The sequence below is a fragment of the Primulina tabacum genome, chromosome 16 (genome assembly GCF_025594145.1).
Source record: "Primulina tabacum isolate GXHZ01 chromosome 16, ASM2559414v2, whole genome shotgun sequence".
NCBI lineage: Eukaryota > Viridiplantae > Streptophyta > Magnoliopsida > Lamiales > Gesneriaceae > Primulina > Primulina tabacum.
This window is the reverse complement of record NC_134565.1, coordinates 10,164,329-10,177,392: the sequence shown is the minus strand read 5'-3', so window position 1 is coordinate 10,177,392 and position 13,064 is coordinate 10,164,329.

Below are 13,064 nucleotides of genomic sequence, written 5' to 3'. Positions count from 1 at the left end.
CCTGATAGCGAATGATGCCAGAGCTAAGTTGATGCACTTCCTAGTGGGTTTATGGCCGATCTTGCGCTGGGATGTTAGGGTATCTGACCCTGCTACTTATGAGATTGCCGTCTCCAAGGCCTTAGCCGCAGAGCAGGATCTGCGGGATATCGAGAGGGATCGCCAGGGCAAGCGCCCAGTCCAAGCACCGCACCGCCCTCCTCCTCATCAGCATCAGCAGCAGAATAAGAGGCCTTTTCATGGACCGCCCAGGAACCGAGGCCAGCAGCAGCAGCAGCGGGGACGCCCAGCCCCGAGGACTCAGGAGCACCCAGTCTGTCCCACGTGCTCACGTCGCCATCCTGGAGCATGTATGGCTGGCTCATGAAAGTGTTTTAAGTGTGGCAGTCCAGACCACATGTTGCTGCAATGTTCTCAGAGGAATCTGCCTACCCAAGGCAGAGTTTTTGCTCTCCATGCCGCGGAAACCAACCCTGAGACTATGTTGTTGACAGGTACCTTTAAACTTTAAGTTATTATTTGAATTTCCGTGTTTTGGGAATAAGGATTAAGATTGAACTTAGAACTGTGATAGGATTGCATGCTCTACTCAGTAGTATTTTGGAGATTTAAGTTAGAAGAACTTTGACCATTACATGTCTATAAGTTTAGTTCTTGTAACTACTGGATTCAACTTAGAGCTCCACTCTTTCAGGGAGAATTTTTATATCTGGTTCCGCTACCAAGGCCTTGATAGATTCAGGGGCCACTCACTCGTTTATTTCGGAGGTCTTTGCAAACTTTCTCAAGATCCAGACCATTGGGCTAGATACAGCCTTTTCAGTAGTGTTGCCGTCAGGCGAGGAGATGGCAGCCACCAATGTTATACGAGATATAGACCTTGAGCTGCACGGTAATCTTGTTTATGCGGATCTGATTGTGCTACCGATGCCGGAATTTGACATCATCCTAGGGATGGACTGGCTATTGAGGAACAGAGTGTTGATAGACTTCCAGCGGAGATCTGTTCTTGTCCGACCGCCTGGAATGGAGCAGTTCTTATTTGAGCCGGACAGGTACTTTCCTTTACCGCGCATTATTCCGTATGTTTAGGCTAGGAAACTCATGCATAGAGGGTGTCGGGCATTTCTAGCGACCTTTTTATCTGTCCCCGAGGAACCCAGCCAGTCAGCCTCAGATGTTCCGATTATCAGAGATTTCTTAGACGTTTTTCCCGAAGAAGTCTCTGGTATGCCACCCGAGAGAGAGGTGGAGTTTTCCATTGAGCTTATGCCAGGTACGGCTCCGATATCCAAAGCGCCGTACCGACTAGCACCGACAGAGATGGCAGAGCTTAAGAAGCAGATTCAGGAACTTCTCGACAAGGAGTTCATTCGCCCTAGCTTTTCTCCATGGGGCGCGCCGGTCTTATTTGTGAAAAAGAAGGATGGCACGATGAGGCTTTGCATTGACTACCGGGAGTTGAACAGGGTTACAGTGAAGAATAAATACCCACTTCCGAGGATTGAGGATCTGTTCGACCAGTTGCAGGGAGCTTCGATTTTCTCCAAGATAGATCTGCGTTCCGGTTATCACCAGTTGAGGGTGAGAGATGCTGATGTTTCGAAGACAGCTTTCAGGACTCGTTATGGTCACTACGAGTTCCTTGTGATGCCGTTCGGTTTGACCAATGCGCCAGCGATCTTCATGGATCTCATGAATCGCGTATTTCAGCCATACCTCGACCAGTTTGTGATAGTGTTCATAGATGACATTCTCGTCTACTCCAAGAGTCGGGAGGAGCACAGCAGACATCTGACCACAGTGTTGCAGACATTGCATAAGCACAAATTATTCGCAAAGTTCAGTAAATGCGAATTCTGGTTAGAGAAGGTGGCGTTCTTGGGCCATATTGTCTCCAGCAGTGGTATTGAGGTAGACCCAGCAAAAGTTGCAGCAGTTAGAGATTGGGTTGTGCCTCAGAATGCATCCGAGATCCGCAGTTTTCTTGGGTTGGCAGGATATTACAGGAAGTTCATTCAGGGATTCTCATCCATTGCCGTTCCACTCACAGCACTGACCAAGAAAAATGTGAAATTTGTGTGGAGCGAGGAGTGTCAGAAGAGCTTCGATACTTTGAAGCAAGCTCTTATCTCAGCACCCGTTTTGGCTGTACCGTCAGGATCCGGCGAGTTTGTCCTTTATACCGATGCTTCGAAGCTTGGTTTAGGTGCAGTTTTGATGCAGCATGGGAGAGTGATAGCGTATGCTTCTCGACAGCTGAAAATCCACGAGAAAAACTACCCCACCCATGATCTAGAGTTGGCCGCAGTAGTTTTTGCCTTGAAGATTTGGAGGCACTATTTGTATGGGGAGAAGTTCCAGATCTTTACCGACCACAAGAGCCTCAAGTATTTCTTTACGCAGAAGGAGCTGAACATGCGTCAGAGGCGTTGGTTGGAGCTTGTGATAGATTACGACTGTGACATTAGCTACCACCGGGGTAAGGCTAATGTACTTGCAGATGCACTGAGCAGGAAAGTCGCAGTGATGGCTCATTTGACGATGCAGAAACCTCTTCAGATTGAGATGCAGAGGTTTGATCTTGAGACTTATCCTCGAGGTAGAGTTCCTCGTTTATCTACCTTGACTATCCAGTCCTCTCTTATTGACCGTATTCGCAGCGGTCAGGCAGCAGATGAGCAGTTGGCACAGTGGAAGAAGAGAGATGAAGCCAAGGGCAGTGTTTTGTATACAGTCAGCGACGGTATTGTGAGATACCGAGACAGGATGTGGGTTCCTAGCAGTGGTTCTATCCGAGCAGATATTCTATTAGAGGCCCACATGTCCCCGTACTCCATTCACCCTGGGAGTACGAAGATGTACAAGGATCTGCAGCTATTGTATTGGTGGCCAGGGATGAAGAACGACATCAGGCGATTTGTGTCCGAGTGTCTGACTTGCCAGTTAGTGAAGGCCGAGCATCAGAGACCAGCAGGTTTGCTCAAGCCTCTCTCTATTCCCGAGTGGAAGTGGGAGAATGTTACCATGAACTTTGTGACCGGATTGCCGAGGTCAGCCAGAGGATCGAATGCCATCTTGGTGATTGTAGATCGTCTTACCAAATCAGCGCACTTCTTGCCTATTAAGACGACTTTCACCATGGTTCAGTATGCAGAGCTGTATATCCGAGAGATAGTCCGACTCCATGGTATTCTAGTTTCGATCGTATCCGACAGAGATCCCAGATTCACTTCCTCGTTTTGGAAGAGTTTGCATTCGACTATGGGTACGAAGTTGCTGTTTAGCACAGCTTTCCATCCGCAGACAGATGGACAGTCGAAGCGAGTTATTCAGATCTTAGAGGATCTTCTCCGTGCTTGCGTCATTGAATTCTCTGGGAGTTGGGAGTCGAACTTACCATTGGTAGAGTTCACCTATAACAACAGTTTCCAGTCGTCTATAGGTATGGCTCCGTATGAAGCACTGTATGGCCGCAAGTGTAGATCTCCTGTTCATTGGGATGAAGTAGGAGAGAGAGCAGAGTTGGGTCCAGAGATTGTTCAGCAGACAGCAGATGTAGTAGTCAAGATCCGTGATAGGATGAGGACTGCTCAGAGCCGACAGAAGAGTTATGCCGATCAGCGGAGGAGAGACTTAGAGTTTGCAGTGAGCGATCATGTTTTCGTGAAAGTGGCACCTATGAAAGGTGTCATGAGATTTGGGAAGAAAGGGAAGCTCAGTCCGAGATTCATTGGACCGTTTGAGATCCTCGACAGAGTTGGGACGCTAGCGTATCGTGTGGCTCTTCCGCCGAATCTGGCCGGAGTACACAATGTGTTCCACGTCTCCATGCTGAGGAAGTGTATGGCAAATCCTTCGCATGTGCTGAATTTCGAGCCGTTGCAGCTTACTCCGAACTTATCTTATGAGGAGAGACCCGTGCAGATCCTAGACAGACAGGAGAAGAAACTTCGGAACAAGCTTGTTAAGCGATTCAAAGTCAAATGGCTCAACCATTCTGAGGAGAAAGCTACGTGGGAGTCTGAGCCGGAGATGAGAGATCGATACCCCGAGTTATTCGGTGAGTTCTAATTTCGAGTACGAAATTTATTTTAAGGGGGGAAGGATTGTAGAACCCGTAAATCAGTTTACGTATAAGCCATGCATAATTCTAGATTTTTAAATTTAATTGACTACATTGCATAATTATTTTAAATGCTTTTGTTTGAAGTTAATTATTTATTATTTCAGTTGAGTAGTTTGATTTTTTTTAGCATTTCAGTTATTTCAGTGAGGCCGGACCGGAGTTGGAGTTTTGAGATAGAATTTAAGATTGGAGAAATACTTCCAGAAGTTAATTTAGCTAGGAAGTAAGTTCATTTAAGTTAAAAAGAAGTTTAAAGAATTATTTAAGTTAGTTGAGGATTTTAATTTAATTATTGGAGGTGATTAAGAAATGAGCTCATTTAAGTTACTTAATTAAGGGGTTAGCTCACTAAATTAATTAAAGGATTAGTAAGGCTTTTAAGGGTTATTAAATTACTAGATAATCAACTTTCCCCTACCATTTATCATGCATGTTTCGGCCACACCCCTAGAAGAACAAACTAGGACTTGCCAACTCACCTTTGACCCATTCTTGGTTGATTAGCATGCTAATTCTTTTAGCTATTTTTCCACCTTAATTAATTAATACTAGACCACTATCCTAACCCTTGTTTGGCATGATAAAATCGGCCACTATACTCTAGAATCACCAAAGAGATCATTTGATAGCAATTCAAAATTTCAAAATTCAAATGCATGAAGACTTGGTCTTGATATGATCCTTATATCTTCCACCATCCTCCTCACCCCTCATAACCACTCCATCACACTCCCTCCCCACCGAAATCAGACCCCTTTTCAGTAGAAAAAACGTGATTAATAGCTAGGGAGAAAGGGAGAAAAATCGAGAACTAGAAAGAACAAGAGAAGCGCTCCATCTCCTCCGTGCCGCGTCGTCGTCGTTTCGTTCGTTTTCTTTCGAAACGAAACCAGGCATGTCTAGATTTCTTTCAAACCTCAATCAAGTCATATTATCAATTATTTTTCAGTATATGATCATGTTTTATCAAGCAAAAACCGAGATACATGTCAAAACATTTTGAAACAACACATGCAGAATTTTCGATTTTTCCTTGGCAAGCTTCACGGTTTCTTTTGGTTTGTGAGTTTCAAGTGAATGGTTAGACTCCAGGCTCCCAAGGCGACTTATATACATGTAATAGGATGCATTAGGACCACATTTGTCCATAGGTTTCAGCCCATGCTCGCTGGAAAGCAAGAAATGACAGCAACACCATTTGTGTCCCTTTTTGAGTTCGAAAATTCAGTTTGGTTGTCAAGGCGGAAGGATCTGATCTTGGCTACCCCAAGGGCCTATAGCCATGGTTGGATCACTCCCCTAGCATGTCTAAGACGTGACTAAGTCGCCCTTTTGGTGGCTTGGTCCATGGTGCATCGGTTTTAATCAAATCAACAAGAACAACCCCTTTCCCCATTCGGCTTCTTCATTGGTTCAGCATATGGTTTCGGTTTTTGGTTGCTTGGTATGGCTCTTGGTTGGCCTATGGCCCATAGCCACGGTTCATACCATGACCCTATATGTCTAGATCGTGCCATGGTCAATCAAATGGCCACTGGAACGACGCAAGACATCGAACTAAGCAAAACACTACACACGCATGCACGTTGGTTCTCGGTTGGAGTTTCGGTTGAGTTTTGGTGTGACGCGGATTGTGGCTGGCCTAGGGCCCTTAGCTATGGTTCAAATCACTCCTTGGGATGTTGGTAAGAGTCTCTGGTCGGTGGTTCATGTCCCAATGGCCGGTAGTCTCGAAAACAACTCAAGTTACACGGGTGTGCAGCTGCTGGAAATTTACAGCAAGTTGCTGTGTCGTTTAGAAGGCTCGTTTGAGTTCTTGGTTGGCTTTTAGCCCATGGCCTTGAACTGGACAGTGCCTCATTGAGTTGGGAAGGTCATGTTTTTGACCGTTTGTGATTCGGATCATTTTTGAGGTCGTACAAGAATTTACGGTGCAATGTGCCAAATTGACTCTCGAAAGAGCGTTTCGTGTTTTGGCCTCCATTCCACCTAGATTTCGACCCTATCATTTTAGGAGCATGATTTTATGATTTTTCAGCTTATTTTAATCATGACTATACGTCGGTTTGGTGTCGGTTCAGGTTGGCTCGGAGTCATGATTAAATGCGAAGTCAATAGGCGTCATAGTCGCATCTTTTGAACGTAAATTGCATAGTTGGTCAAGTTTAAGCTATTGCATATTTTTCATGGCACAGTTAAGTTGCAGCGAGCCTGGGGACGATCCAATCCAATCCAGTTGGTAAAATTACAGGATTTTTCATTATGCCAGTTAATTATTTTACATGCATTAAATAGAAAATGATTATTTTTGAGATTTATGCGATATGGCTTGTGGTTCATTCACTATGTGGGAGTGTTATTTTATACGGTCGCCAGTGACCGATCAGTTCAGTATGGTACCACCCGGTCGCCAGTGACCGGCCAGCTCAGTTCAGTTTCAGCCTCCCCGGTAGCCAGTTACCGATCAGTTCAGCTTAGTGCAGTGGCCACAGGCGTAAAACATAATCTCAACAGAAACTTTTACCAGTTATTTCAGTACAGGCTCCAAGGAGCAAATATTTTTACAGTGATTTTCAGTTCAGTTATGCACGTATTATAATTGCTCAGCACAGATTATTTTCAGCATGCCTCAGGACAGGATATGTTAACTCATGCATATTTTAATTCAGATTTTTACTCGTTACCTGCGATATATGCATGCTGAGTCTTTAGGTTCACTAGACTTGATTGTTGTAGGTACTGATGAGGCCAGGGCCGAGGGCGGGGACCAGTGAGCCAGCTTGGGTCGGCAGTAGTGGCACCCGAGGACCTCAGAGCAGCAGTTGTTATTTTATTCCGCAAACATTTTATCAGTCGTTGGATATTTTTAAATTGTATTTTTGGCAAACTTTATTTTCTTCCGCTGCAATATTTTGAAATATTGAACTTGTTTCACCAGTGATTTTATGAATGAGGCCACTTAAGTTCTTTTAAAAAGAAAATTTTTAATTTTCAGCAAATTTTCAAGCAAGTAGTTCTAGGACCTTTTCAGCATGTGCTTTCGGGGAAGAAATCGTATCTTAGGGGGGGAGAAATGTAATGCCCGAGATTTTGATTATTGTAATCTGAAATAATTTGTTGATAAATTGATGTGATTATAGATAGAACGGATCAGACCGGGAAAGACGAGTGAAGACACGAATTACGTGCGAGGACTGAACCCCTCGCGCATATGCGCGACCGGACAGGGCGCATAAGCACGAGGTAGGCAGAGAACCTCGGGTATATGCGCGACATGGACCCGCGCATATGCGCGAGTATGGCAGAGAGTTGCAAAGAACCTCGCGCATATGCGCCGGGTGAGGGCGCGCATATGCGCGAGCTGCCGTGAGGTTACGCGCCGAGACATAATTTCTCGCGCATATGCGCCGAGGAGGGTCACGCATATACGTGAGACGTGCTGAGTAAAGGAAGAGCCACATGTACTTTACCATGCAATATTTAAAGCAAGATTCCTCATTTCCTTCAGAACTCAGCAAGAAGAAAGAAAGAACCGAGACAAAATCCTCCCAGCTTCCTCAAAGTTTAGAAATCGATTTGTTCAAAATCCGTCCATCAGAATTTAGATCTGAGTTCAGTACCGTACTACTCTCGTTACAAGCTGCACACGGACGTAAGTTTTATTGATTTCTATTATGATTTGAAAATGTGATATTGAAGGAATCGGATATGATTCATATATGATGTTCTTGACAAAGTAAACATCGTATAATCGAAATCGAATTGAGGAACAGATATCGTATGGAATTGTTATGATTTTTGGAATAGATTTGATTAAGATTTGATATCAGATTTGTATTGTTACTGATTATGAGCTGTGGATTGGTATAGACTGATTTTGTATTACCGGGATATATCGAAATTGTACTGTTATGCCATCAAAATTTGATAAGACAGAGATGTCTCGAGTTGAGTTGTATATTGATACAGTATATTCGATTATCATTGCCAGATTGAGTAGTGACAGCGGCGACTTCAAGACTTCGTCAGATCGACAAGAGAAAGGTATAAATCAATGTTGATCCGGGATTGCACAACTCGAGTTTGATTTAACTTGAGTTTCCCAAAATCACATACTTAATTATCATTGCCTCGATATGTTGCAATGTCTGAGATTGAGATGCTTATTCTATTGATTTATAGCAAAGCAAGTATCGAGTCATGGGCGGAGATGCCTAGTCATAGGCAGGATATGCCAAGTCTATGGCAGATATGCCAAGACACTGGATGTTTGGTTTATATCGATGTTTGCTTAGGAGTTGATTTATTCCTATCGCTGAGATTCGATATATGAGACAATGTCCAGGAACCGGGATCCCTAGATTAGAGATGAGTTGAATCTGAGATGAAGAGTCACGAGTTTATTTACAGTTTTACATCATTCATGTTTTCGGATTTGATACATGCTATTGATAATTGTTATATGCTTTTATATATGTTTTTATATGATTGCATGTTTACATGGTTTATACTGGGATTATATTCTCACCGGAGTTATCCGGCTGTTGTTGTTTTTGTATGTGTGCATGACAACATGTGGGACATGATCAGGGTCAAGAAGAGAATGAGAGAGGACAAGTTAGCGTGGAGATCCGGATCAGAAGTAGATAGGCTTCAGCACTTGATATATAGTAGTTGAACCCTAGTTTGATTTTAATGTATTGAGTACAAGACATGTACTTTACTTTTGATATGTATATCAGATTGATTAAATTACGTTTTCGCATTTGTATTTTGAAAAAAAGAAAATTAGACCATGTTTCTTTAATTGATCTAATCATTCCCAAAGATGATTAAGAAATGAATTAGCGCCCGGGTCCCCACAAATACTCACGGCATGATACGGTTAACCTCTGGTGGGTGCCATTTGAAGAACCTATATGAGCGGTAAAATTCTGTTGTAAGTTTAAATAAAGCTAAAGATTGAATCACAAACACCAAACGGAAAATCAATGTAATTATAAATTGAAGTTACCTTGAATTTCATTATGTTTAATGTAATTTGCATTTATGGGATTCTGAATATCGTAGAGGGCTTCTCCGCTGCATCGTGGCCTAGAAGCCATCATTTTTTGTCTCTGATCTAATCGTTCAATTTTTCGATGCCAACGAGGTTCTCCGCTTGCAAAAATAAGAGGATATTGCATAGGATCGTAACAAGCAAAATATTGTTTAATTATTTGAGGTTGGCTATCTTGAGGATATACTTGAATGTGTTGGCCTGTTAATTGGTCATCCTCATCAGATTCGAGCCATATTACAGCAATTTGAGAAACAGTGGGTTTGTTAAAGACGCGTTGGTCGATGATTGGATCAGCTTGCAAAGTAATTTTATATTTGTCCAGGTTAGATAAACTGTTAAGAGATCGAAAGAAGGCTGCATATGGGTTTGATGTTAAAATGTGAATTATTTTTTCAACAATAGATTCCTTAAATTTTGAGCTGATACACATTCGATTCAAGGTCTCATGTTCAGTGTCAAAGAAATAAAGCTGTAAATTTTTTGGATGTTCATTATTTGATGGTATTAATTGATCCAAAAAGTGGTAAACCTGACCTTATACGCGGAATGTGTAAATACCAGCGTTCCTGGCTGCTAAAGCTTGGTCACAATGTACACCCATTGATGTAAATGCAAACATGTTATAACTGCGTACACAGGTTCTGAATTCTTTAGCAGCGGCAGTATCACCAAGATACAGCTGAAGTAAATCAGAAGGCATTTCTGTTGGGGAAAGATTTATTTCCCCTGACGAGCAACAGAACCTGGGTGGTTCAAGGTAAATACGTTTTGCATAAATTCACAGTTTGGCACTCCAGGAAGCAAATCAGGGCCGGTTACTATATGTGCCATTGACCCGGCATAAACATTTTCTGCATCATCTATGCTCAACGTTGGTGTTTGCCCCATCCACTCTTCGCCTAGAATTTTTTGCTAACCTACGTTCTTGTAAACAAGCATACTTCCTTTTACGAAGCTTTGTGGTCGTAGTGATTTCTGAGGTATCTTCGCTAAATTTATGTGGCATTATAACCTATCTGAATAATGAAACAACAAGAAATAGTAAAACCTAAACGTGGATAAGTTCACTGAGGACCAAAGCTACAGAATAAAGCACATTGCTATGAGTGAACAAAGTGAGATACTGAATATTTATAACGGACAAACAGGAAACTGTAAGGTAAAACAAAACGGCGTAGACAAGCCTAAAGTACGCATGTACAAAACTATAAAGTGCACTACATCGTAACCCGAAACAAATTTTAATATCTTAGTGATTGTCACGTTTAGGTCGAAGCCGGATGAAACATGAAGTTACAAAATAACAAGTAGTAAAAAAGTTTTAATAAATAGACGGACCTGTAGGGTAAGCGAGTCGAAGAGCTAAACTTTTTTTAGCAATATATACTATTCAGCTGGAGCACGTACGGGCTGATATAGTGGAGCCCTATATGGACAAATATGGAAACGATGTAGGCAAGCAACAAAGTAAATATCAATATCAAGTGAGATGAACCCATTTAAAATTTGAGACAAAAAATGTAAAAAAACTTAGTTCATTAGAGTTTTGGATTTGGAGAATTTTCCTTGCGAGCCAATTTAATTTTGTGGGTGCCAGCATATATGGTGCATAAACAAATAAAACGTACATGTGACACATAAATAAAACAAAGAGTATGCGCAGACCAGTTGTCTCTTGGGCAATCAGAACATATCTTAATGTTGCCGACAAATAGTAAACATTTTTTTGTCCAGTGGTGATTGTTGGATTAGTTTGTTGAGGGTTTTTCACTTTGCTTTCTTATTTCAGCCCACATGTTAACGGCTTTATTACGTTATATTGGGTGCTTCATCGAGTTTTTAAAATTCACATTATATTCGAGTCTTTTGTGTGGACAATCTTTCAAACGTAGTAAGTATTTACAAAACAATGCAATTGGCCTTAAAGCTGAAGGACCACAGTACAGTGGTTTGCTTTTAATGTGGGCGCAAGTCTGTTTTAATGAGGTGCTTTCAATAGTGATGGACAAAATTAAAAAATATTTCATCCTACAAGCATAACATATGTTGGCTTGCTTAAACGTTCAAATTAAATTACCAAGTACATGGAACTTTCGAAAATTAATTAGCATGAGATATGTTACTTGGGGTTGTTTGAGCACATAAAATACACTTCTTTAAATGAAATTACTAACTATGGAACTTTCGAAAATTAATTAGCATGAGGTATGCGTTACTTGGGGTTGTTTGAGCACACAAAATACACTTCTAAGTGTTGCTCCAAGTTTGACATTTTGGATTATGTTGAATGGTTATTTCAGAGGCTAAACAAGTTGCCTGATCTTTTGTTTTTGAGTGCAGAATGTGATTTATGCCTTTGTTCCATCGAAGCAAGCTCTTGGTCGGGCATGTAGAGTTACCAAACCAGTTATTGCTTGCTCAGCGACGAGCAAAGAAGGAAGCCAGTTGAAATCTCAGATACAGCAGTTAAAGGTAATTTGTGGGTGGCTACATCATTTTTTTTATTGTTTATTCATAGATTATCGATACAATAATTTTAAGAACTTGCATTAGTTGATGGTAATTTTTTATTTAATCATAGAGCAGCAATATGGTGATTTTGTTAGTTGATGTTGCCTAATGCAGGATGTCATCGAGCAGCTTGTGATATGATTATGTAATGCTATTTCCATTGTGATGGGGCTCTTGCTTGACCCTAAGGCTTTGACAGAGTAAATTTTCCTGTTGCATGGCAATATCTCACCTTGTCCTCTGTTTTTTGGTATCCTTTTCTCTTTTTCGTTCTTCGGATATGAACAATATTTCTTATGTAAATGATTTAATTTGATATATAAATTGGTTATAACTTGAAAAATCGGTAGTCAGTAGATGACCAAACTGAGAGTTTGAAATCCAATTATCATTAATAAATTCACTAAAGTATAAACTTTAGTTTTCAAAGTTATTTAATTTATTTATTGATTACTTTATAAAAAATATTTATATAAAATTATATTATATTAAGTAAATATTCAACAAATTTTTTAACCGTAGTGACAAAAACATAATAATTGCAGACCATTTGAGTTCAGAATTATTATTTTCAAACGATCGAAGCAAAAAGAATAATCATTTTAGTTTTGCAAAAAATATTATTGATCTGCTAAAATTTTGAGAAGTGCTCAACAAAAAAATGACATTTCCCGGATTTCATGAGATATAATTAACATGGTGGATTGCGCTTTTTATTTTGAGAAAACACATAAGAATTGATAAAATATCATGAAAATAATAATTCGAATATGTAATTTTTACTTGTTTTAAATTCAACATTATTTTTACATACGAAAAAGTAGCCTATGAAACAAACTAACTACATTTGCATACACAAAGTACTGGTTAATTGTATAGTACCCACCTGGAAATTCTAAAAGATACAAGATCTTGAAAAATATTAATAGGTTAATATATTATCTATTTTTATTGTGTAAAAAAAATCGATCACATTTAGCCATTGTATTAAACAACTCCTTAATTTGTAAGGGATTGTATGCTTGTTTTTTTTAATACAATTAATTTAATATGTGGGGATTTTCATATTTTTTAAACTTTTGTAGGAAGTGGCTGTGTAATTTGGATCTATTATCTAATATATATATATAAAATAATAAATAAAAATCTGAATTATGTTTTTACTTTGGTTTTTTGAGTTTTTTTAATTCTCGATATTACCCATTAATGATTGGTCTTCAGTCTTTTGGTGTTATGGATAATCTCAAACCAACTCATCGTATTCTAGTAGTAAGGATATGGTCATAACTTCTCATAATATTAATTGTTTGGATTTAATGTTATTTTGAATTATGTTGAATTAATGTTATATTGTATTTATTG